The sequence below is a fragment of the Cephus cinctus genome, unplaced genomic scaffold, assembly GCF_000341935.2.
Source record: "Cephus cinctus unplaced genomic scaffold, Ccin1 Ccin1_scaffold0806, whole genome shotgun sequence".
NCBI lineage: Eukaryota > Metazoa > Arthropoda > Insecta > Hymenoptera > Cephidae > Cephus > Cephus cinctus.
Genome location: NW_014333403.1, coordinates 306414 through 333690, shown reverse-complemented (window position 1 = coordinate 333690; position 27277 = coordinate 306414). Strand labels below are relative to the sequence as shown.

Sequence of the window (27277 nt, the reverse complement as noted above, 5' to 3'; positions counted from 1 at the left end):
CCAATCGTCCTAGGGACTTTTTACATTTTCCACCAGGCGATCCGGGAACGCTCCACGTCGATCCACTCTTTCATTTTTCACCTGTTTCCACCGACTACCGAGGACCGGATCGATTCGAATTCCTTAAACGTTTCGTTTCTCAATGGTCCCTGGGGGTAGGCCTATTAAAACATTCCATTTCGAAAATTGGGCAGGTCATTCATGTTTCTACCCTGGAAATGTAGGAGACAAGGGTCTCTACTGACTTCTCGAAACCACTCATTTATCACTGACACGAATTCCCAGCGTTTTTGCTTATCGTCCCGATCGTAACGAATTACTTAACTAGCTCGAACGGAGTATATTTCGGAAAATTAGTTCGTTCGTACGTTTATAAAAATTTACCAATAACTATTTATAGACAGTAGACTGTCATCGATATTTTTGCCAGAGGCTAATCACGGGTCCGATTAGGCTATTTTACTAAATTATTGTACAATATCATTAGTATACAAACTGATTTCACACCTTTCCAGGTGATTGTAGTAAATTCAATGTGAAAGTTTACACGATTTCGAAAGTCATCGACTATTTTAAAACGACAATGACTGTTATGAGAAAACTGGTCGATCCGGCATCCCCGTAGGTAAAGTCACGGATGACGTTATCCGTCACCTGAGAAACAGCTCCACGTGGTAAGTTTGACTTCGAACCACTGCGATATTGAGTGCATAGGAAATCGTGAATGTATATTCGATTCGCATTAAGCCAGAAGCCAAGAATCGGGCAGTACTTATTTCCTGGGGTGAAATCTGGGTGGGCCACTTCGAAGGAGACTAATACCTGAACACCTTAAGGCTCCTCACCATTATTGTAAATCTCCATGAAAAACTAAAAACCATTTGGATCTAGGATCCTGTATAGGAAAGCATATAAGTGTAGCCGAACCGGGTGCCGAGATTGATACCCCGTTGGCTCACGGTCCCGAAACCCCCCAGGACGTGACAGGACCTCCTACCGTTGCCTACCGGGCTACTACACCCGGGTCCCCAAGGACGTGCGGGTACGATGCCTAGGTAACTGTAATATATGAGTTACATCCTGGAATCCGACGCGACGTGTTACGAAAATAATCCTTTTACCAACATCTGAACATTTTCCAATATTGATCTTCCGATTGATTTCAGAACACTTTGCATCTGGCTGGTAGCCGAACCCTTATTTTCTGGTAACAGTGAAATAGCAAGTAAATTTTCGAAATTAAGACGCCGGAGATCGTATAGAAATTTTTTTTTTCAAAGGAAAAAAAAAGTGACGTAGAAAATACGTACAAGCCACGGGTAATATTTTATTTTTTTAGAAAAAATTTTTTTTCCTTACACCTACCGAGCGTAAAATCATTTTTCAGTGGTTTCCGAAAGTGAAAGGACGACACAAGAAAACCATCGAGAGAACCAAAAATTGAATGCAAGACGAACTGCAAACAAATTTGCTGAATGCTTTTTAAGTGGGACGTGAATGAAGAGGACCGTACTTCTCGCGCACATGCTGCTTCCTTATATCCTCACTGGGAGTCTATGGCGTGAGGGTGCATTTTGTTGTTGAATTGTTACAATGCCGTGTACACAATGCTCGCCAAATTACGGGCGTCCCAGTCAAAATATGTCCCGGTCCCGCGTCCCGACGCGTAATCACGCCTACCATCTATTCCCGCCTATATTGGGTGACCGCAAACTGCGGGGCAGCTGTATTTTGAGTTATCATGGATCGCCGATCTGCGGATTTTCAGTTTTTATGGGGCCCCATGGGGACTCTGCTTTCACTATGGTTTTTACGCGTTGCTTCCGTTGGCTACACTCTACCATGGCCATCGGTAGAAAATCGGTAGAGAATCGATGACGATTCTCCCTGCGTACGATGACAGCCACACTTTATACTCGCAAATCATCCGTATTCGTTATACCGGGTGGCCCGTACATATACGCACTACTGAAATTAATATTTCAAAAAGTACCATTACGCTTTTGCTAACTGTAATTTTTTTCAAAAATTTTCCTTGACAACTCACTCGGTTCGCCACGGGCTCTAAAGTACACGTGAACGTTAGACAGCTGTCGCCTATTTCGTGCTATTGTTAAGCAATGTTTGAGTGTTCCCGAACAGAAGAGAACACCCGGTATTGTCATAGCGAGATCGTACGATTACGTCGGCGATACCATCTCATCTGCATCCCTCTTCTGCAGCCCGCACTCGACCCCCAGAGATTTATCCAGCAGCGCGAAACCTTGCGGTCAAATATCATTTAGCATAGATTTAGATTTAAAGATTATCTCCAGAACGGTTACCTTATCTGAATTTCTTCGCGACATCCTTATTAGGGATAATATCTACAATCAAAAAAAAAGAAAAAAAAAATCATCTCATAATACAAATTTCTTCCACCCTTACATGTGTTCGCACCCTATAGAACTAATATATATATATACAGTAACGATAAATTTTTTATGCTCGACTCGCCGCAAAAATGTCATTCGATACAGAATCCCAGGATTTGTGCGTTTTCATGAAACGTGAGGAAATGCCTCAGCCGATTTAACCCCAAAAACGGGTTGTCGAGGCGATGCTGAAATTTAGCGGCCGATTTAATGTTACGGATAGAGGCGTGTTATTGGCGAGCAGGTGAAACTAATCGGTTGGAAATTATGGATCGGTACGATCCCTCAAGATTCGTGAGGATCTTGCACGAGAGAGATATTCCGTAGTGCCAGGGCGAACGTGGCTCCAGTAAAGGTTGGTTTCTAAGAAGCGTAATGGCTGCTGGTATCCTTCGATATCTGCAACAGAGTATAAACCTAAGTTTGTCTATTTATCTAAAGCGTAGGATATCAAAGTGAGCCGCATGAAGAGTGTTTCCATTTACCGTATAAGACCACATGTAAAACGCTAAACGAAGACTGTACGAAAGTTTTCTTTTGACGTAAGCGCCATGTTTTTTTTTCCTCCCAGCACAACACGCCAACTGCGAAAGAGAGCATTGAGTCTTGAATTTCCTAGGAGCGGCTCCTCGTTATCCACGCGTCACCGATTGCGTCGAGCGCTGAATCTTCAGCAAGAAATGCCTTCGTGGAAGACAGAGACGTTACGTGTCCGACATTAGGGTTTTATTATTGCATCGTTAGGACCGAAAGAATTGTGGAGAATCAATTGACTCGGAGTCCTAGATGGGACGTCGTTCTGACGAGGAGTCCAGCACGGATCAACAGGAAGGAATGACTGAACAGCTCAGACCCATAGTCGCCAGCAATTACGTCATTAGAGTCCTTTCCATTCATGGATCGAGGCGCTGAACGATCTTGATCGCTTCTTAATCCAAATACTACAAGACCCGGCGTCTGGTATTGTGATTGGTGGTAGAGGATTGAAATTGAGGATTTTGAGTTTTTTTTTTGTTTACAGAAGAACGGAAACACGTGTTTTAGAATAAACGGTATATATAGTCTACTGGGTCTAGATGAAGGTTAGAAGGTTCCTGTTAGACCCAATTAAGGCGTCCTTCCCGTTTTCAAAATCCGCTCTACTTTTGAGTAATGGGACCAAGTGGGCTTTGACCGCGATAAATACAGCTCATCGTTACGTTTCGAGGTTCGGGATAGAATATTACTCGAATAATTAGCATTGCCCGTACTAATCGATGGTGTTAGTCTCGAAAGTCTGCTAATTAGAAAATTAGACTCTGCCACCGAGGAAAACAATGGAAGGATTAGGACCCAGCAGAGGTACTCTCGTTAAAGCCACGGGCATGGATTATGTCCCGATGAAGGCGGAGGAGGGATTTTCTCAAGGGATTCTATGAATCTGGAATTGAATGTCTAACCTCAAAATTTATCAACTCTCCGCCGAGTCCTGCATTAACCTGGAGACCTCGTCACCTTAAAATTGTCCTACGTACCCTTTCACGCTGTTCCATGCCGAAATTTATCAACGGTCTCTCCACGTATAGGCAGCTAGGTACGTAGGTAGGTAGCTAGAGGAGAAACGGCTTGCAGAGAATTCAACTGCGCGGAATACGTGACACGTACGTCACATTAGATTTGAAGGTGACGTGCTTCGGTACAAACGTATCTGACTTACATCTAGCCCTTTAGTACAGGGCAGCACTTTGCTTTCGGCGACACGCAGATACGAGATAATCTTGATCTACGCTAAACAGCGCGCCGGGCTAACCCTTCAGATAATATAGATAACATTCAGCCCTCTGTGAATTCAATAATGCGCCTATGTACGAAGCCCTGAATGGACTCATTGTTGGTTAGGGAGCACTGTTTGGTCCTCCGAAGAGTGGAAAAGAGAGATGCGGGAATCTGCATATATGCCTGTGCGCGAGTAAAAAGGTTCGACCGTATAGAAAAGTCCTCCTTTGGTAACGACCGGAGCGCCACGGCGGATCTTACGTGTACTACGTACAGAACTCCCGGCAGGAATAGTTTTTCTCGAAGCACGCCACGAGGCGTAGAACCGGTTTTTCAAATCCAGGAATCGAAAAATCCTGGCAGTCCTGACGCAGGTAGTACTCATTGTTAGTATAACGAGGTCTCCGAAATTGTGATTCTTTGGTAAGTACTCGTAGAGGCGTAGAAAATTGACATATTATTTTATCTGTTTTCACACCCTTTTCACGCACGGGATTACGGTTATTATCTCAATTATCCTATTTATCTACCTGAAAACACTGGAAATCAATGGCTCTGACTCGTCAGATGAAGTGATCATCCTGTTTTGAGGTTTCTCTCGCAATCAGCATTCAGTCAAGTCGTTAGTGCCAATCGGTAACGAAGGTGCATAACGTTTCCTTCGTACTGTCGATAGTTAGCCATTATTCCGATAGAGCTCGGGGCTGCGGTTGCTCGATATTTTGTTTACGAAAAAATGTAATTAGAATCAGACGGACCGCATCTCGGCAAGCAAAAGGGGCCTTACTCACTTCAAGAGATTCACTCTGCAGTCACGTGAGGTTCGGACGAGCATGTGGGTTCGCGATCACGAAATTGCCCAAAGCGCTGCAATAAGCCATAAAGATACCAAGCGGATGCATCATCCTGGGTATGAAACCTTCCTTATAAAGATATGTGTATCCTCTACCAGGAATAATTATAGACGCGGTACGCGCACGCTCCGCAAACCGGCAGATTCATCCGTGAGATGAACTCGTCGGTTAGCATTTTTCATATATATTTTTTTCTTCTTTTAACATGACCATCCTTTTAGGTTATGCTAACGGCAGTTGCGTTATTCCTTTCCCGGGGGAGACACGTTGCAATGCAGGAACTCTTCGGTGCAATCATCAACATTTTATATGCCAACTACGTGCACGCAGGTGAAAACCAAGGTACGTATCAAGGATCAGTGAATATTTGGAACGCGTCGTGATACCTGGTGCGCAGGTGTTACCCGAAGCCACCTGAATTCGTCGTCTGATACATGACGTACTGGCCAATTATTAGGTATATAATTTTTTAGCTTACCTCGTCATTGCTGCAAGGAAGCAGACCTGGTGCAAGTACCCTACCGAGGTACACGGAGACAGGAAATCAGGATGAACTGTCAAAACTGGAGTATGGCAAAGCCAGCAGTGTTTACAGGGCTTAGCGAAGTAGCCCATTGTTAAGAAGGTTGGTAACAATGGTCTCGCATTACGCGCTTCTCGTTATTTCGGCGCTAACTCTTTTTGTTCCCCAGGATTAAGATGATCCCTCCCAGCAGGAATGGCAGTAGGAGCAAGAGGAATGGAGGACCGGGGGTGTCTCAAGGGTAGGGAGAGATCTTACAGTTTTAGAAGAGGAAACGGTGCCCCGTTTCCATGAACAATGCCTGAGACAATGTTTGAGGGGGATGCACGACAACAGGCTCCCAAGGTGTTCGCGACCGTACGGATTTCCTAGATCGTAGATCCCATGGAGGATCCATCTTCGACGGAGATCTCTCGATGATCTTAGAAAAGATAACATGGTTATATGGAGCAGAACGGTAACTAAGCTGCCCCGTAGCTCACTTTACCAAAAATCTCTCTAGCTACAGTTGACCGTAACAAAGCTCTTTTTTTTCTTTCTTTCTTTTTTTTTTTTATTTTAAAGAAAGCAGCCTATCGGCTGTATCAATTAGTAATCCTCGAAAATCCTCACGGGGAGGCCGGTGTATTTTGAACAATTGGTAACCCGCGTATACGTATATCGGTATCCGGTACTGCGGCTAGAGAGAATCGAAGTAAAGCGGGAAAATATAAATGGAGACAAAGAAAATGGCTGGTTGGTTCTCTCGTTTCTATAATCGGGATTCGCGGAATGGAGACATCAGTTTATCCGAGTCTATTTTGTATTTCCAATTACCCCCGACTGCCTTCCTTGTAGATACTCTATGTACTGTATGTCCACGTACGATCCCATTGCCGTCGTGCACGTAGCCGCAGTACACGTGTGTCTGGAGCGAACTGCTACAAGGGAGGTAAAACGTATATACCGTTAGGGAGTTGAGAGAAAACACAGAGGGAGGAAAATAGAGAGAATACAGAAGCGGGGGCGAACCTATTCAACCCTCTCTCTGGGCCGCTCTTTGTCTATCTCCTTTGTATTTTAGAACGTAGCCAGCGCCTCGGCATTCCTGAAAAAAAAGGTCTCGTTTAATTTTGCGGTTTAATTATTTTTTAAATTAAACCGGACCCAGTCGAGTCCGACTACGTACTCTCTCTCTAGTGGCTACTATACCAGTACGTGTTCACGTACTGGATACGTGTATTACTATTATATATATATATATATATATTATATATACACATGAGAAACAAGGGGTGGGACTCGCACGCGCACAGAATAGGACGCAGGGGGTGATTTCACGTACTGGATACGTGTATTACTATGGACCCAGTCGAGTCCGACTACGTACTCTCTCTCTAGTGGCTACTATACCAGTACGTGTTCACGTACTGGATACGTGTATTACTATTATATATATATATATATATATTATATATACACATGAGAAACAAGGGGTGGGACTCGCACGCGCACAGAATAGGACGCAGGGGGTGATCGTGTTTTATTTCTTCCAGAGATATGGCGCTCGAGCAAGAGCATATAGGGGTTGGGAGTCAGGGGGTAGGTCGTAGGAGGGATGGAAAATGCGACGGGGATGTTTTGAATGTGAAATACCGTCTCTACCGCGAGTCAAGGGATGATTGTGTGTTCGTTCGTTCGCCGGTTGGCTCAAGGTTGGGGAACAACGAAAAAAAGTAGAAAAATGTAAACGCGACTCGCCTCCGGCTTCAACCCCCAATACGTACCGTGCATACCGACTCTTAACACGTGTGCGCTTACCTGTAGGCACCTACGTGCATGCGTGTACACCGTAATATACTGTAATGTGGAATTCGCGCTCGTTCCAGGGATTTTCATTTTTTTTGTTATTATTGTTATTATGAATTTGAGCTCGGTAGCTACCTAACCTAACTTTACACATACGGTATATAATATTTTCTTTATATACATACCTGGTGTACCGAGATATATGAATTTTTGAAAAACTATGATTACCCATTTTTTTATAAATTTTTATTTTCTAGCCCTTCATTTTTTATTTTCTTATCAGTATATGCGCGTCACGACGATTATGTAAATCGGGATAGTTTCCTTCGAACTCAACGAAAATCGAACTTATTTTCTCCGAACGAAATTTTACGTTTGCCTATCTGCTTATCGTGATACTGATTTTCATGCTCGATCCACTCTGTATGTTTACTGATAAATATTTTAAGTAACCGATCGCTCGTACGCGTTACGCATAGACGGCTTAACTTCCGATCGGTTCAGAATTACAGGTCGGGAGTGTATATATATGAGTTTTCCGAATTTTCGAAAAAGACTGCAGTACCGACGCTTGGCGTCGCCCGTGGCTACGTTTCTCATAAAAATGCCCTTTTCGCGTGTGTTCGTATAAAAGTACGAGCGGCTATGGTATCTCGCGTAGATAACGGTGATATCGCTGATATATTGTAGCCACCTACCAACTGGTTCCCTCAGTAGATTCGCATGCACCCTCTGCGGAGGGTTGCCAGCCAAATAAAATAGTATCCAGTTCGCTGAGCAGGTGCAATGATATTTCAGATAAAAAAAAAGTATGTGTATGGAATTTTCAAATTTTCTTTATTTTTTTTTCCATGCTAATTTTCGCCTCCGTACGATCGGGACAAATTGATCGAACGAGTGTCGTATTGATATCGGGATGGGTGTTAAAAGGGGTTTGGGTCACTCGACGAGATTCGGAAGGAGGATTGCCGCAGTAAAAGGGTTAACGCGCGCAATCTTCACGATTAATTGGGTGAACTCGTTCTTCGGGAGGCCCCGAGTCCGAGATAAGAATGATGTATAGGCAGGAGGTCTCTACGTAGATATAACAATTAGAAACTTGAAAAAAAGTTCGGGACTTTAAAAACGTGCAAATTTCCTCTCATTATTCGTTTTATCGCTGAGCCAACCTCGGGGTTCGCACGTGAAGAGAGAGGAACGTGCCAAGGGTTAAGGAAGGGGTTGGTGGAAAAAAAGAAAAGAAAAAAAAAAGAAAAGAAAAGAATAGCTCGCACGAAAAAGAAAAGGAGAAATGAAAGAATATCGCGATTCGGAGCCGGCACTTTTACATTAGCGAGATAAGTCTCGGCCGGGGCGGTTGACGCTGGTGGGTCGGCGGGGGGCTGTGAAGTCGAGAGAGTGAGGTTAGGTGGTACGTATGCGAGAAAGAGGGAGAAAGAGAAAGAGTGGAAAAGAGGATATTCACCCGAGGCATCCGAGAGGAGAGAGAGCATTTTTTCACCCTTTCTTGCAATAAATCTGGCCGCGGGAATTAGTTTCGAGATAAAGTATAATATCGGACCCTGGTTGGGTGACGTCAGAGGCTCCGAGTATTTATGACCGTGATAGCGTCAGTCGTACGCGTACCAGCGACCCCGGAAACCACCCCCTCGGGCTAAATTATTGGAAAATAGTCGCTCGGCTCTGAGATCCTCCGCGAAATGGTAAATTCTTCTTCTGTTTTGTATTCAGCGAAACCTTCGGGCTCCCGTCTGATTTACTGGGGCTTTTACCTCATTCTCTCCGTCTTCGTTCATCGCCATCTTTTCTTACCCGCCGATATCACGGCTGTACATATATGTATACCCTTATGGCCTTTATTCTCGGTCTCGTTCGGCTGGTTCGCTTTTTGGAAATAATTTTTTTTTTTTTCACATTTATTATACCCCTTCACTCGATCCCATTGATCGTTATACGATCTTTCCTCTTTTTCCAGACTGCTCACGAAGAAACGTCGAATGCGGATACAGGATGCAGGGATGCTGTAAATTGTCCTGTTCTATGGATTTTCCTGACTGTGAAAGTCGCGTCAAGCCTCGGCTGCAACGGACGAATCAGCGCAGCCTGGCAGATGGAGCTATCGTAACTAACTGCTGCACCCTGGGGACCTAATGAAATAATTTTAACGTCAACACCACGTGTATCGAGATGCGTGGGGTGGCCGTTGCGTCACTTGTACACTCGCGGTACTATAGCGAACAGATGGGATGTGGTATTTGACTTGGCCAATTGGCTACCCTGCATGAGGTCCATTTGGCTGTCGGAGTCAAATTCTACCCTTGACGTACATACAGTGTTGGTAGTTAAAAAAGGGATTTGGAATGGATCCCAGCTCTTCGGACCTAATATACCAATAATAATTATTAAGTGCGATCTAAGGAACGAGTTATTTAAAAAATTTGTAATACTCGACGCATTAGGCAGTTAGTACAGTAAGTGTCCTATTCTAAGAACGTATTTCGAAAATTACCGTTTGATGTCTGTTAGGCGAAGTGGTAACAGGGTTCGTCTTAATGACTTCTAATTGAAGGCTCCGACTGTTGTCGCTCGTGCAGTCGAACCATTGAAAAATCCTTAGACGTGTATACTTGCCAATTAGCATACTGGCCAATTACGAGTCTTAAGAGCCGGCACGGAAATTATTGCCGATTACACGAGCCATTAGCCCTGGCTCCGCAATCGTCTAATTTACGCAAATTGCAAATCTCGTCTATCGCGCTTACATACTAGTATGCCTCGCGTATGGCGAATACAGCCTCCGTCCGGTCCATACGGCACTGGCATACAGTACCGGTAATGCCACGCAATCGGAGCCGCAAACTAAGATCTAATAAAGCGACAAATCAGCCTAACGACGGCACACGCGTGATTCCGCACACCGTGCTGTATCCTACCACCTATGCCAGCCTGGCATAATCTGTCCCAGCGCTGATTACATAAGCTAATGTGCATCCGTGCAATGTACCCAGGCAAGGACTGTATATAAATACGTACCGGTACCGATTATAGTACCACGTCACTATATCCTCTATTACGTATACGAAGCTGGATACGTGACAGCCGGCATGCGGAAACAGAAATTTCCATGTCCAAATATTATTAAAGTTTGCGCTAGAAATTTTCGTGCGTTACCAGCAGCTCCGGCTGATCTAGGAATTTTTATGTCATACCAATTTTTATTAGAAAATTATTATCACGATAAGCACGGTCTGTACCGTTACTCGTATATGGTTCTTAGAGCCATTGTTCAATCCGGCGTGATTCAATTGTCAGATTAATTGTATTGTATTTATGATGGCATTATGCAACTCGTGGGATAAGACTTTTCACGGCGTATGGGCTAATTGAAACGCCACTGCACACCAGATAAGCACGATTGTCCCGGAGAGTTATGAGATAATATTATGAGGCCTCGTACGTCAAGCTCGAATTAATTTCGCGACTCCCTCGTACTCGCGGTTCTCCGCGTGGATAGGGTATTTTCATGGAATACGTCATTTCGTCAAACGAGCTTGTGGGTCGAATTGAAAAACGAAAATGAAAAAAAATGTTCGCTGCATACCCTTAGCGTTTTACTTTGTATTAATATTTTTTTTATGTCACAGCGACAGAGGTAGGTGTATATGTATATATATATGTAATGCATGCAGGGTATTTTATACATTATAAAAGAACAGTAGATCGGTCTTCGTGACTTGACAATGAGGAAGGTTCGAAAGTCGTTGGAACCAAAAGTGCTACTCAACGTCTTGCTAACTTTAGTAATTTCTACCCTTATTCTCTTGTCTGGGCCTGGAACGAGGGTTACGATCTGCCCTATCGACATCTGCGCCTCGAGTGCGCTAAAGGATTAAAACTCCTTGGGGTCTGCAACCTGAGAATCAATGCAAAGCTGGTGCAACGATGATGGACCTGGTCTTCCTTGAACCTGTCATTTCTGATCCGAAGACGGGGTTAATCCACTGGCTGACGCTTGAGTAAAATTCTTAAAAAATCTTTAGGGTTGCAAAGATACCTGTGCCGCATGTGGATAGGGGTGTGCGTGTACCTAGAGTTTGATTTAGAAATTTTATTGTCTGGGTAGTTATCACTGTTATGATTTTTAAAAAATTTTTCCATTCACTTTCCATCCCCTGGGTCAGGCTAGGTCAATGCCTAGTCCAGGAGCAAACGCACGTGAGGTTGCTCGTTGTCAAGGGTGGGTCTGTTGAAAACGGTTGATCCCATGTCCCGTGAGAGTGGTCCTCTAGGAAGTTTCAAGGTCTTGAAGATCCTGGGTCTAAACGGGGTAATGCCCCACGTTATCGAGCACGAGCACCATCCACAGGAGTTCTTTTGCTTGATTCTAACGCAACCTCGTTGAGTGTCCCTACAGAGGGTGGGTCTGCCAGAGACGTAACTTTCACCCTGCTTTGGAAAACTCGTCATAAAGTTGGCCAGGTCGAAAGAAAATAAAAAATGACACGCAATCCTAGGATTTCATCAGGACGTCTTATCGTCCTGGGTCTAACGATCAGTTATAGGAACTGACAGGAAATCGTCGTTTTTCACACTGAATTGAGTTTCCGGTTTATTTTGCATAGAAAAAGACCTGCTGTAAATTTTCATTTTACATTATACACATTTTAACCCACTCTTACGGCTCTTAAATGATTACGGTGTAAAGTGAATTATTTTTAAAGACTTTCCTGACAACTTCCGCCCTTAAAGAAAAGAAAAAAAAAACTTCTAGAACCATTCAGGCTCCGTCGGATGGATGATCGCACTGGGGTCGTTAGGGAGGCATGCGCCGCCATATAATTGCGGTCGAAATATTTGGATGCTTCGGAAAAGGATGGGAGGACATAAAAAAAAAAGGGTTCAAGGAATAGAAGTCTGGATGCTGTGTAGATTCGGGATAACAGTGTATCATTATTAGGTAGGAATGCGCGGCGCATGCTTCATTGTCACGTGCCCTTAATTGCGCGGGAATTATACATAATTTGAATTATTTGAGTGACGTTTCACTGTTATGGACGAGGGGAAGTGGGAGGGAGAGGGGGGGTGGAGTATATATATATGTATACCGTAAATAGGAAGAAACTGTATTTTGTAAGGGATCCTACCCCTCCGTAAGGTGACGGAGAGAATTTTCCATAGTAATATATATATATATATATATGTATGTCCAGGTAAAATTGAAATACTCAAAGGGTTATTTTTGTGGGCGGAAATAGATTTTCACTTTGGTTTGAATTCTATGGTGGTAATTATAGTTTTATTGAGGTCTTGCAAGAGATCCTTGTTGTATGAATAGAACGCAGAGGTCAGACATTGGATTCGTAGTGCACGTACCACTGTTAACTTGGGGCGTTCGGTGCACTGGGTATGTACTACTGTAATCCTGAGAATAATGGGAAGACCTCAGGTCCACAAGGATTTCCCGCAAGGGGCAGGGAGAGAGGGGGTCCCACCGTTATTTACGACGTTTGAAATCGATACCCCTGCAGGCAAATCAATTATGAAAATATAGATAAAGAAAAGAAAAAGTCTGGCAATGGCGCCGGGTCAGGTAACACGAAATCCTGTGGACAACTTTCTGTCTCTCTTGGTACTTCTTTTTTTCACATTTCACAAGGTTTTACTGATTATAAATCAGCCCGACGACCATAAACCCGAGGGTATTCTCAGCCCTACTAGTTTAGGACCCTATCCTTCGAAACTTCCACGAGTCCCTTTGCGCACGAGAATCCTAACCCAGGCTGACCCACAGACAATGGTCTCTAAGGACATTGCGATATTTTAGAGCGTAACTAGAAAATCCTAATACCTGCCTGGATGAGTATTGCCGCATAGGGTACCTAACCCTGTTTCTGCTTCTAATTCCTCCGTTGACGATCAGGATGCTCAGTTACCATCATCTTCTGGATTAAACTAGGCTCTTAGGGAATCTTGCGGGATTTTGCTTGACTGATTGGAGAAAATATGGGGAAACGATTAGGACGGATCTAACGGGTGTTTCGTCAAGGTGGACAGGTGAATTTTGAATTGGTATCAAAAAAAAAGGATTTTTTTTTATAGTATCGGTATTTTGCAAATGAAATATGAATTGACGATTTTTTTTTTCATTTATATTATATTTTTACTTTCTATATATGATTTATATGCATAGTTCATTCAGGGGAAAAGATTTGTCCGGTATTGAATAACGTGAGGTGCTCTGCTCTAGTTCTTAGTAATTTTAACAATCCGTGTAAAAGATTCATTTACCCTTGGCTACCTTGTCCACCTCGATCCTCAGGGACCGTCATAAAAATCGGTAATACAAAACTGGGTCATCCTTGGCTACACAGTGTATAAGCTGTCAGTATGTTTTTGACTAAGAGTCCCTTCACACTGATTTTTTTTAAATTCGAACGAATCGATAGAAAAAATTTATTATTTATAAATAATTGTAAATGAAAAAAAAAGTTGGTATGACAGATATTTTTTTTCGAAAAACACAAATGAATTTTCTTGGTGAGTATTTTCGATGAACGTAAGACTACCTATGTCAAACGATTGTGAACGCTGCCTAAAAGCGTCTTAGACTCTTACGGAGTAAGTCGGAGCCTCGGGACCTTCTAACCCCGAAAAGAGGGGTGAGTAGTTAGAGGTTACAGGGGCTGGCGCCTGTTTCACAATAACTCCAGACACTACCGTCACCCCATTCGACGTAGCCCGTGAAAACGGTCCCCCAGGTAGCTCCCTCCCGTTGCTACGTATAGATGCGGGCTACACCTACGTACTAGACGCTACATAGATATATATATATATATTGAAAAGGTAGGTATACAGGCGTGCTACGAGAAGCAACGGCTCGGGAACGTAAGAACGCACGAGAAACGGCGAACCAAGAGGGTGTGAGTTATGCGACGTGAAGTCGCTCCGTGATTCCTTAGGATTGGGGAGGTCGGAACGCGCGCGACTTCAGGAACGATTTACCGAGGTAGAACTAACGGTCCGTTGGCTCCGGTGTACAATCTTCAAAAATGTGGAAAACACGTGGAAACACCCAACAAAGGATTTAGCCCGTGATATTGAGACGGTAATTTAACTTTTTTTTTTTTGAGAATTATATGCATTTTTTATTTTTGAAAAACTGCAAAAAATTCCATATACAGGATGATCGTGGTAGGGTACGAGAAATGATGTTGTGAGAAATAGTCTAATTTTTTTTATTTACAAAATGAGCACGGCATTAAAAAATTTTGAAAAATTTAATGAGATAAAAAAAAATAAAAAATTAATAATAACGCTTCACTGTCGATTGTCCATAATTAAAGATTAAATTTCGTTTTATCGTAGCGGGTGTTCCCCAATGATCGTTATCGATAAGAAACGACTTTCGCAGCCATAGGAAAAAAATATATATAGGCGGTTAACGTTATCGGAAACATAAGCAGGCATAAGTAGCCACACCTCCGCACAAAGATAAAGCTGACCGTCGTAACAGACAAGAGCGTGCCGATAGCTTCGATTTCCAACAAACGACGAAAGTCTTTCGTTATCTCCGACACGCCCCGACATACTAGGAACCTACGAAGACCCACCTAACCTATCAGCTCCCGGTACTAGATAAGTGGCCATTTAGATGATCTCTTTCAGATACGTAATACATTCTGACCATCAACAAGCCGACCGTCCGGCATCGAGATATATACAAGCAATCCCAAAAGAAGCCAAAGACTTCTGGTAAGCTACATGTGTATTGGCCTTGCTTTAGATGCATACGTATATATACAAATTCATAGCACAAATTCGTATTTCCATAGCGCGACGACGTAGCGCATCGCCAGACTCACCCTCGAGATCCTCGTTTCATTAGTTCCAACAAGGTGGTACGTATTTTCCGGTCTAACCTAAAAATATCCAGTATGCGTCGCTATCCCAGAGACTCTCCTTAACGCGTAACGTCGTCACAGAAACTTTTCCTGTCCCGTCCTGTCGCGTTCCATTCCATCCTGATCCTGTCTCCTCGGTGTCCCTCGGCTTCACCCAGTCTCGCCAACTTTTCACCCTGGCACAAGTCGAGACCTTTGAGGACTCGCATCTCGCATGTAATCTTCGCTTGACATCCGTGCAACGTTTTATGCTTTTTTTTCTTTTTCCTTCTTTACTGTCTCTCTCTCTCTTGTTCACTTCAGACATCGTCTCTTGTCACTCTACAACACACTGCCTTGACTCGGTCAGTCATTTTCAGTTCTCGGCTCCTACCACGCCGACTCCCGTTGTCTCTCCGATTCAAAAAGCGTCTCTGCTTTACCTTCAGTTCTTTCCTACATCCGTCTGTCACTCGGTAAGTAATTCATGGCTGAGTGGCGTCACGCCCTCCTCAAACTGTCAAACGAGCGTCATTCTGTCCATTCATATTCTAATTACTCGACTAACCCTTTCGCCGCTTTTAAGCACTTATTGTATGTACATACATATAGATACGTACGTGGCAGCAGTAGGCAGTCGGTCCAACTGCGAAGTACAATTGGTAATTAAATCTACTCACTGCCATTTGCTATTTACGTCGGAGCACTCGATGGTGTAAATCTTTTGTAATTATACCCTGTGAAAGGGTAGCGTGCCCAGAGTTATTTTTGTACGTTAATACCGTTCCAGAAGGATTTTTAAGGTAAACAGATTTTATTATACAAATAATTATTATTGTCGTTATAAAATGATAAGGTTATTTTTACACGTGTCAGAGACTGGGTATACTCTTACAGTAGGTGTCGTGTCTGTCATGTACTATAGGGCGTGACGTATCTGAGGTATACTGAGGGATGTTGTAAGGTTGTAAAGATATTAAAGGCCCTTAAGGATGAACTCAAGAGTAGAGGTTAGGGAGAAGCGAATCTCAAAGTTGTCTAGTACCTCGTTGTAGTACACAGCTAGGAATTGTCCTATCGCGTTCCGAATCGCTAACAAATGCCCAGCTTTGTCGCGCATTGTGAACAGCGCACAATGTTCATTTTGCCGAAGTATTTCGCGAGGTCTCTTCTACTTTCTATCTCTCTCTTTCTCATCTGGCCGAGAGGAGGGAAACTGCAAGAGAATGCTGCACTCGGCTCCTTATCACGATGGCATCAACAACGTGAAAGATCTCTTTTCCAAGGTTGGTACCTACTGGGTCCACTCCCTCTCCACCTCCGCGTAGCCTATCTCCAAATAGGTCTTGTAGTACTTAAGGTTCATCAAGATAACTCTAACCTGGCTTTGTGTCCTGGGACATTGTGTCCCTGGTGCGTGGCTTATGTTTTGGGTTTTTCGAGTTCGACAATCCGAAAGAGTGCATCCTTACTTTGGTACTGTGCATAAATACATTTCGTTCTGTTACCTGTCTCTCTCTTCGTCATCTTGCATTCGAAGCCTTCCCTTGTCGATCTCCTCGTGGCTTGTTTGGTGTCGCGATCCCATTGTCGCTATAGGGAACCGTGCTTCCTCTTGGTGCATACCTATTATATGACGATAGGACACTGTCGAACGGCGAATAATCCCGTCACGAGGAGAGACAGTAGATCGGCATCACGACACGCCCCGTATGAACCTATAAGTGCAAGAGCGTACGTAAACTGTATATATGGCCCATGCTGAACTTCAACAAGGAATTCCACGAATGCCTTCTCTATATACATTCCTTTGTATATATTCTTACAGCTAGTATTTTCCATTGTCAATGTAACCGTGTCTACCTTAGTGCCTTGGAGCGAATCGTGAATCCTATCGCAAGGAGTCCACTCCAGGTACAAGCTACGACGTATCCCCTATAAGAACCCATAAGTGCATCGCCACGATTGAGCATGCATCTAACCTTTTTGTCGCCCTTGTATTTTCCAGCTTGTGTATGGCTGAACAGGGAGTTTAGTATCTATCTTATATATATCTATCCCGTAAGAGAATACGATTTTTTGACGTGGATGTACACTGTCTCAATGTCTCTACTGTACTCGCTTTGCGATATTAAAATTATGTCGTACGAGCTTACGTAGGTAGCCGCTAGATGGCGCTGATGCGCTAGACGTTTTCTAGCTTTCCGTGGCGTGTCGTACGTGCGAGACGATCTTGGTAGAATTAAGTTTCGTGGCCGATAATGGTAGTGCGCGGGATATATCGTGTCCGGGTGAAACAAAAGTTCGAAAACGCGTTACTACTTGTCGGTGCATTAACCTAATCACAGAGGGTTGAAAAAGGGAGGCTGACTTTTCGTTTTTTAAGACCCACGCTTTCCCGTGATGCCTCTTCGGCATCTCTTATTCTCTACTCGTCTCGTCACGGCCGTCCTTTTCCTTCTCCACTTCCATCGCAATGAGCACGGAACACGTTCCTGACACGCGTCTATAATAAAACCACCTACTACTTCACTGCCCGCTCCGACTGCGTTCCACTGCCAGCAAGACCCTAAGTGGGGCTGACTCTGCAAGAATTTTATTTTTGTGCTCCCAAAACATCAACCCATCCGACCACGTCCAGACTGCCAACGAATGGCTTCAACGACCAAGTTGCACTGTGAAGGCAAACTGTCCTGGATATTTTTTTTGGTATTTGTTTTTTTATTTTTTCACCCTTATTACGTAACTTTAGACTGTAGCACGTGACAGATTTTTGTCAGCGTGCAATTCTGCAGTGACTTTGGAAAATCTTAAGAAAATTCTATTCAAGACATTGGTGCTGCCAGTGGCGGAAGTGCTCCGCTGGTACGAATATCCGGTTTCGCGCTGAGCGTAAATTTCCGTACTTTTCTACGGCGGTCTTAGATAAGAATTTATCATGGTCCGTTCGGAATTAATCCAGCATTAATTCTAATCGTCCTTGAGATTTATTGGCGCACGGTAAGTATGTCGGGTAACTTGGGAAGAAGTAGGAAAGTTCTTCTCGTTAATCGGAAGTGTATACTTAAAGTCTGTGCCAATTCTCATTTATCAGCGCTAAGACGTTGAGCTTTCTTTATTATATTGCTTTCATATATCTTTTTCGACTTCCTTACAATTATACAGATCGTGTATAAAAATGAAGCAACGATCTAAAAAAAATTCAAAAATATTTATCTGACAAAATTTAGTAATTTTAATTAAAAATTTCATTAATTTAAGTTCTATAGACACTTTATAGTTTATATGGAAATTTATACTTAAAATCAGACTCCTACTGATTGGTTTGCCTTTTCTACTAGTTATAGGTATACTGTATTACTGTACTGTATGTATACTTGTATAGGCATCCATACTATCGTCGTTCCTATACTCAAGAAATATATAGGCATAGACATTATACAGCTTACCACAAAAAGGAGGCACAATAGGTAGACAACTTCCGAAGTCACTGTATAATCCATGGCTACTGTACCTAACGAACCCTCAAATTTACAGTTACTTCCGGATTTCAGGTATTCCAGTGTAACTTTCAAAGATCTTCCCATTAATGCAGAGATACTCAAGAGGGACGATGGACGTGGAAAAATATTGTAGACCGTCATACTGTAAACAGTAATGCAGTAAGGTGTCAGTAATTGATAATAAATATTTTATTGTATGTCTCAATACTCATTACGGATTCAATAGTCAATTAGGAACCTCGTCGGTATTGATTTTACGATCGTGATCTAATATAGATAAAATACTGCCACCGAGTGAACGCAAGAATAAGAGGTACGGAAATTATACAGGCTGATTAAAATGTTTCTAACGTATTTTAAGTTTATTGATATAATTAATTGATTCTTTACAGAAACCCTGAATAAACAGATCCTGACTGTCAAATCCCAAGAGAGCCGTATATTCGTCCGGGAAAAACTTGAGGATTTCCAGTCACGAAATTACATCCGTCGCTCAGCCCTTTAACCGAATGGAGAATTTTTCTGCATTTTAAGGAAACAAATGCTTCTGGGTGTGTCCCGTGCCTCGTGGGATGTCAGCCGGTAAAACCTATTCAAATTCTTATATGACAATGTAAGCTAGGCTTTACTAATTTATGGTGTTTGGCTTGTAGATTGGCAGTACTTGACTTCTTGTTTACAGTAAAAATTAACATGTGCTCAGCATGTTATACGGGTGTCTTGATACTTCCCAGGATAATACACTTGCCTGTAACGTATAAGAGGAAAGTTTGGTTTTGGTGTATTAGAAAAATTTTCCAGCGATTGAATCAGCTGATTTGCGTCTCGCGGACGACCCCATCTTTATGTCTGTATTAACATTGAGCATTAATGGTTCGGACGGCCATTAGTAAAGGGAGTCAAAAGCTCAGGGTCTTCAATGACGATAGTCATTAGTCGCTATTGCCTCTTTGCTCCGTACATACAAAAGCTTAAGCAGGCAGTTAGACCATATTGGTAATGTCAGAAATAAAAAAAGAAAATTTTAAGCTCGTAATGGCTGTACTGTTAACCAACGAGGTAAGTCATTAATTTTCAATTAAATTTTTAAAAAGGTACCTCGTTAAATATCTATCTCATTCCTTACAGTAAACCCAAATTATTCCTTAACAAGACTGAAAACCTGCTGTTACTGTTCTGTTACCATTTTACTGAATTTTCTTGTTTCTACTTTCTTCTAGGTAGAATTAAATGACCCGGTCAACTCGTCACGGGTAATTAACGCTCGACTTGAAGGAAAGTGAAATTTCACTGAGATCTATGGGCTTCGATAATTGAATGGGCGATCAACCGTTTTACGGTCAAGGTGTAACGCCTCAATCAACATAGATAATACAGTCAACCTAAAGCGGCCGTTTGTGCTCGACAAATTGGTTCCAGTTTTTATGAATTTACGCGCGGGAAGTCACATTATTTTTGTAAGATTAGAAACTTCAGTCATCGGCAACATTAATTAAGATATAATTTATTTGTGTTTCAGCCTGCACCAGCTTCTTCTACCATCTATCGCGGATAAGAGCTCGTGAAGCAAAAGCGAAAAACCAAATGGTTTTTAGCTAGCAATAACTTCAGGGGCAAATTTGTAAAATAATTTACTCTTTACTTACTGGACAGAGTGGATCGATTATTTTCATAGAGTTCATTGACATCTTTTTTTTTTACAGGAAAACAAACATCTCAACCCACCTGGTCCAAATCTCCCGAACAGACAGCAAACACAGAACGTAATCCCGACGATCAGTGGCAGCTCTAAACTCAAGATTACGTTCGTGAAGCTAAACCGGGGTAATCCGGAATTGCGGGATGTAAGGGATGCGCCATGTAGAAACGATGTCAGAGACCCAGGCGGCGAGTAGAGCAAACCTCCTGACGTAAACGACATAACGAGGAGTAACGTGACTCTTATATAGAGTCTATATATATATTATATATGGAAATATAGGAAGGCAAGATACAAGTATATATATCGTACATATATATAGTGTGTATATATATACGTAAGATGACTGTAGAGTATGTAGAACTCAGCTTACATCGTGTAGCATCGGAAGTGTGGAACAAAATATAAAGGAGCTAAAGGGTACGGAGGTTACAGGACGAGAGAGCATATAGAGCGGTATAGTAGATGGAGGATGAAGGAAGAAGAGTGAAGTTAGGTTAGGTGAAACGCGCACGACCCAGGACGGTAGCGAACCCGCACCTAGAACAAGAGCGGTAAAAATAAATCGATAGGCGGAGTTTTTCGTGACGCGCCGCGAGAGGCGCTGGGGGTGGGGAGAGCAATAGGCGGAGTCTGGCTGATTTAGGGCCGCCATTTTGTGACAATGCACGAGAGGGGGAATGCCTATCTGATTGGCTGATCTACGGACTTCTCTCGTCCTCGACAAGCTTCTACAGATTGTTCGGTTGTACTCCGCCGGCACTCCAGCCACCCGGCCGCACGGCAACCGAGCCACCCCAATACGACTGCCGTACCAATACCAATATCACCATGATCAGAGCAGACCTTCTATCACGTGCCTTATATATTCTGTGGACTACGCTCACCCCTGTAGAGTAGAGAGCTACCCTTGACGTTACTATTACTATTACCTTACAGTATTCTTCGTACTGTATGTTGTCGAGTATAGTAACGCTCTCGAAATTGTAAAATTAGGATAATTTTATATGGAAAAAAATTGTAAAATTTTTTTTCCGAAAACCAAATTTTATTCAAGCAATGATTATACAATTAATATGGCGAAGGTTAATTTTTACTTATTAAATTTATTTGTTATGGTAATACATGGGGTTAAACTTTTTTTGGTAATTTATTGGGATTAGGCTGGTCCGCAAAATTAATGTAAATATTTACTGATCGATCAGGCTGCGGCTGGTTGGTCTCTTAGTCACTGATCTAGGACAACCTGTAAGCTGGTGACGATCTCGTGTCAAAATCTCGGTCAGATTTCAGACTTGAGATTTCAGGGGTCGTATCTAAATCGGCGTATCTCATCTGGATATAGTTGCAGTATCAAGATTAACTCTGCACGGGCATATCTCGGTCATAATCTTCTCGCGAGGCACGTGGCTCGGCTTTCGTTCTTTTTCGATCGGATCAAAATTTAGGGAGACCGATCGTTAAAGGCATGATATTCAGCTTCTTCGTTTCCTTCTTCGATTTTATCCTCCTTTCGATTTTGTTGTAGAAAAATTTTTAATTTTTTTTTTTTGGGGGGGGATAAATTTTTGAAAATTTTCCAGGAACGTAGCTAGTATCGTATATAGTGAAATAGGTATGTAAAATTTGTATGCAAATATTTTTGTTCTCAGAATGCAGGATGTCGAGTGGCACGTTTGAGAATTCGAGAGCATTTGGCAGCGATCCGGAAAACTATTTGCCAATTGGTACCGAGCGTTAAATTAAATTCGGTGGTCACATTCAATTGGACGCAGCCCGTTGCTGGCAGAGTGGGCTGCATAGTGGAGACGGGAGTTATGATATTTATTATGCAAATTGCGTCCCGCGAAAGCAGTGGCTCGCGTGTTTGCGTCGCGTGATTAATGACGAGAGGATTCCGGGCACGCAGCTGCACGCCTCGAAAACTGATTCGCACTGGGAACTCGAGTCTATGGCTTTATAAGCCTCTATGCCATAGGAGCTTTTGGAAAATATTTTCAAAATTTGCCATTGATGTGTGAAAGTAAATATTTTTAATTCAAAATAATTTTTGTACCCATTTAAAGTCAGAAAATAAAAAATTCAATGAGTTCAGGATACAAAGCAATTTTTAGTATTAGGTGCGAAAAAGCTCCGTATGTATTTTTTTACGGGAGAAAGTTTAATTTTCAAATTTTGGTATTCAAAGATTTTGTGCTTGAGTGTCTAGCGCAGAAATGGATAAGACGAAGGGGCAGGTATGTGGTAGAGAGCGTACAGTACGTGAAGCATTTAATACGAGAATTAAAAGAAGATGGAAAAGAAGAAGAAGCAATGGAAGCTTTTGTTCGTCGCTGGTTTCGGCTGGATGTAAGCTCGATTTTTCCCCGTCGTTGACAGAAAAGGTGGGGGTATTGCTGAATGACGGTGGGGGTGAGTAACGCCCGTGGAGGGGTGGGACCGTGTCGTAGGCGTTGCTACAGCGACCCGAACATAGCCGAGCGCGAGCGAGTTCTCCCGAGGTCGGGTGAACGTGGGGGCTACGAAGGCCTGTGTTTTCGTGCGCTTTAGTTCCGCGCCGGGTGCCACGATAGTTGCATCGACGAGTCGTGCGCGCGCGCGTTTCAAATTTCAATTTAATTCCACTCACGGTATCGTTGACGGTAATCCGATCGAGAAAACAAAAACGACAGTGTATCGCGTCCTGGACCAGCTGGAAGGCCCACCGGGACACTCCGAACGCCACGATGTGCTGTGTGTGTGTGTGCAGTGTGTTGGTGCTAACCTAGTGATAACACCCCCTATACAAAAACTTGTTATCGCCTTATCGCTGGATTGCTTCTTGAGATAAGGTAAGGCGTCGATCACGCTCGCGATCTCCTTCATATATCAGATTCGTTCGCTTTACGAGCGGGGGCAGCAGTGTCTTCTTCGGTCACACAACAGATTTCTCATCGTTAAACCTTATCTGTATATCAGTCCGGCTTAGATATTTCTCACTCGAATCACTTTCCTTTGCCATTATATAATTCATGGCTCGATCGGTCGTTCCTCCTCTTAATATATTATCTCTCGTATTTTCGTACATTGGTGACCCTGCCTAACGGGCACGACGCTCAAACTTCACGGAACTCGACTTTGCGCCGACGCCCCGCACTTCTCCCTTCTAATCGCTCTTCGTTTTGCTCTCTAAATTTTACGATCTAAATACCGATTGACACAAACTTTACTCTAGTCTTTAAAACTTTACTCTTATCATACCGATCTGTTCTTCCAGATTTATTGGCTTTCCGTATCATTTTTTCATATCCATCCTGGTATCGGACAGCCTTATTAGACACTCGTATGATCAATTGACTAGTCAACGTTATACGAAGGTTCTGTTACCAGTGTTTCTTAAAAATAATTATTAGGTAATTATCGTAGGTTCCATGTGTCATTAAACTTAATGTAAAAGTTGAAAGTTAATTTGACTCGTGTACTTTCCAACGTTTAGTACAAGAGCTACAAATGCGTTTGCCTCCTTTTATTGTACAATCAAGTAATTATCGTGAATCCCATACTGCTCTACTCAATCCTAAAGACGTTAATGGTTATGTTTGGCCAGAAGTCAAGTGACTGCAGTAAAGTGTCTAAAAAGGAGCTCATTGTGATCGGTTAGGGGACAAAGCAAACGAGAATGCAAGTAAGCAGCCAGGTAGACGTAAACAGCAGGCAGCCAAGTAGACAGGCAAAGAAACGCATCGTGAAAATGGTTTAGTCCGGAACTCCTCGACCATCGTCGTGTCCATTCGAAAACAGGGAAAGTTCGTATTATTGAAAAAATAATGTCCAACTCGTAACACCCACAGTGTACAGATAAATATGTTACAACAGTATACAGTGAGCTACTAAAATACTACGGTTATGCGGATTCCGACGGCGCAAGATATTCTCCCGTTCTCTCTGCGTACCTACGTTAGTCAAGACCGAAACAGCAGTTCAATGAGTTTGAAAGTCTTTAGAAAACTTTACGCAGTCAATGTTAAACGGATTGTTTATAATCGTCTGTTGATTTTCCTTTAATATCCAAATACGAGAATCCGATTACCCGCTTACTCGCAAAATGTGTATATTTACGAGACCGTCAAGTCAGTGTCGCGAGGTATGGCTGCGATATTCATTAACATCGCGATAGTCGATCTATCGATTAAGATACGAACGATCGATCCTTACTGCGTCTCGATTTTCATATTATATAATCTTCGTGATTCTCGCTGCGATCGAGATTTCGGCTTACGGTTTTCGCTTTATCTGGACTAGAATAGCTGCGATAGAATCTAATTGCCGGCGGGATTGCCCAAACAAATTAAATCAGCAATTAGTCGCTCGATATCGCACTTCGTAGCTCACTCAGTTACCTCATTTCGGCCATAGTTAAAATTACTTGCCAGACGACCTACGATTTTTCCTCGAGTCACTGGTACACGTAGGCTTCTCAAAAATGTCCAAGGACTTTTTACAGCTTTTTCGCTTTTCCTATGTTTCACCTTCGCGTCCATTACACACCAACTCTGTTTCGTCTCGTTCTTCCTTCTCGTTGAAAATTCTCCCCTCGTTTCCTTACCATCGATATGATTTTTCAGATGCTATCCCTCCCCTCGTTCCCCGCGCCACGGCACAGCTTGTGACAAATCGCGCGACTTTGCTCGCTCACGATTTCGCAAGAAGGCGTCACCCATTGTACGCATCTGCTGTGCGCAAGACACGGCAAGTCGCTTTAGATAAGAACTCGACGGCGGATAACGAATGGGTCGTTTTCAATACTCCGCATGACTCTGCGACGCAACTCCCGGTAAACGCGAGGATTTTCATTTGATTTACTTTTCGTAAAATTTTATCGCGAAAACTGTTTGGATTTTTCTCTCTCAATTTTTAACGCTATCGTTCCCCGCACGAATCGACAAAAAGACGTTAGATGCTTCCATCCGTTTCCGCGACTCTCCGACTGGTCACTTCTTATTCTCTTCTCGTACGTGTCTCGCATCGCTTGGATGCACGCAGAAAACAATAAACACCTTGGATCCACGAGTATCGCTGACACCGAACAGTAAACGTCTCTGCCGGCATATATATATATATCTGTATACATTTGTAGACATAACAAAACCGAGATGGCGAACGTCAGTATCGTCAGGCAACCGCGAATAATTGCCAATTTGCAAGTATAATATCTAACAGTTTGTGCTTTCATTTATTAGCCGCGAATCGACGGTGCGCGCTTATTAGCGCGGACCGGCACATTTAAAATAAACTCGACAATAACGATCGTCGGGAGTGGCCGGTGTTAAACAGTGAATTAACTCCTCGACCGTCCGCGCCGCGTCGCTCGGATCGCCAGGCCAGAATACTCTGGCAATTTTCCATGGGGATTGCCCATAGTAAATTGCATGGCAAAAGCCTGCCTGCTATTCTACTTCCAGTCGCCTTCGTTATTAATTCATATCCATTCTCGTACACCGCTGTCGTATTTAATCTTTGCTGGGTTCTCGGAGGTAAACATTTTTTGAAATTGCTACTCTGCTTTTACCTTACGAATCCTTGTCGTATAGACGTACATTGTTCTGGGCTGCTAATTCAAGCATCGATAGCATTTATAACCTCTACCGTCTTACGCTTGACATTGACACTTCTCGTTGACTCAAAACTGGATTATTACTCGATGGCCGAGCGCGACGTTAAAAGTTTATGCTCCTTGAGGTCGATTCAAAATTCATCCTTCGTAGACGCGGGTGTAGCTGGTCCACTATCTTACGTGGACTCTTTTACTCGGGAATGTCACGGGCCAACGGGCCCATTGTTCCCGGCTATACCGAATGTGCGTGGATTTATGTATACATAAACGAGAAGCGTTATGTATATGTATATACGCATGCGATATCTCGTATAGGCATAGATATAGGGCCGTGCTTACCAGTGTGTGGGATTTCTCGTTTTCTGCTTCTGGAAAAGGAGATGGGTCAGGGTTGGACTTTATTTTTCTTTTCTTCCCTTTTTTTTTTCTTCCTTTCTTTCCTTCCCTCCATGCCACGTTCTTCTTTCCCCTCTTCTATTTCTCAAAAGAACGCCAAACATACGGGCGTCAATTTTCAACCTGATACCTCTGACGGTGCTGTTGTTCCTTTATTGCTTGTGGTTGTTACACGCGTGGTGTATTATTATTTTTTTTTCTTCTTCTTTTTTTATAAACAGATCACGCTCCGACGAGTGCAAGTCAAAATTTACGTGATTCGCGACGGGTTTTCTTGAATTTGGATATTCACTTGGCGGTTCGATCGGATCGTTGCGACTTTGTTGATTGGGAATCTTGTGCGGCGTCGATAAGGGCTGGTTCACATGGGACCTAAGGAATAAATTTGAAGCGCAAGAACAGCGCCGGACTGTCGGATACGTAATAGGCGAGTTTTCATGGAACGTGTAAGATTACCAAATTCTGATAAGATAAACCAATACGTGATCGAAGATTGGCCGTCGGTGGAGTACATGGGTGCACGATAAGGTTTTCTTTCTGATAACGAGTGAAAAAAAAAGGCTTGTACCGAGAGTCACGGACTTCTTTAAAATCGGTCTTCGTCGTGTCAATCGACTGCGTGAAATTTTACTTTGTCGTTCCGTCACGAGGAGTTTGCAGGTATTCATTTCCACTTTCTCGTGCATTCTAGTCGCACTTTTCTCGCTGCCGCGAATCGGTACGTTTTTTTGGATTAATTCTTGAGATATTTTTTTCAAGTTCACAACAGGAATTCACCATTGAGGTATACGATTTATTTTAGTGCGCGGACGCCTGTCTATTTTTTTTTTTTTTTTTTTTTTTTTTTTTTTTTTTTTTTTTTTTTTTTTTTT

The 27277-nt window shown here is 42.9% G+C and overlaps 1 protein-coding gene and 2 long non-coding RNA genes across 12 annotated transcripts in view; all 3 read left to right on the top strand.

Annotated features, from left to right (window-relative positions):
• The first annotated feature begins 4475 nt into the window (after positions 1-4475).
• On the top strand, positions 4476-10789 carry LOC107270621. Its single transcript, XR_001538383.2, has 6 exons — positions 4476-4592; positions 4916-5079; positions 5245-5365; positions 5497-5648; positions 5716-5787; positions 9310-10789. It is a non-coding gene; the product is annotated as an uncharacterized LOC107270621 (long non-coding RNA).
• A 6689-nt stretch (positions 10790-17478) lies between these two features.
• Positions 17479-21403, top strand: LOC107270617. Of its 4 annotated transcripts, none has more exons than XR_001538379.2 (7): positions 17479-17923; positions 18769-18881; positions 18944-19030; positions 19110-19299; positions 19371-19776; positions 19938-20338; positions 20421-21403. It is a non-coding gene; the product is annotated as an uncharacterized LOC107270617 (long non-coding RNA). The 4 variants fall into 4 exon arrangements; XR_001538380.2 differs by having other exon boundaries at positions 18769-18883; positions 18994-19030; XR_003060605.1 differs by having other exon boundaries at positions 18769-19030; positions 19938-20174; positions 20237-20338.
• A 1574-nt stretch (positions 21404-22977) lies between these two features.
• The window catches only part of LOC107270687 (GATA-binding factor C), a 52798-nt gene continuing 48498 nt past the window's right edge, over positions 22978-27277 (top strand). For 5 of the 7 annotated variants that reach the window (XM_015745927.2, XM_015745926.2, XM_015745925.2 and 2 more), the window contains exon 1: positions 22978-23247. The gene's annotated coding sequence lies outside the window, so the exon portion shown is untranslated. Of the gene's footprint in view, positions 23248-25842; positions 25930-26983; positions 27066-27277 lie in introns of those variants that run through there. The other 2 variants (XM_015745922.2, XM_025087972.1) reach the window with 2 other exon arrangements.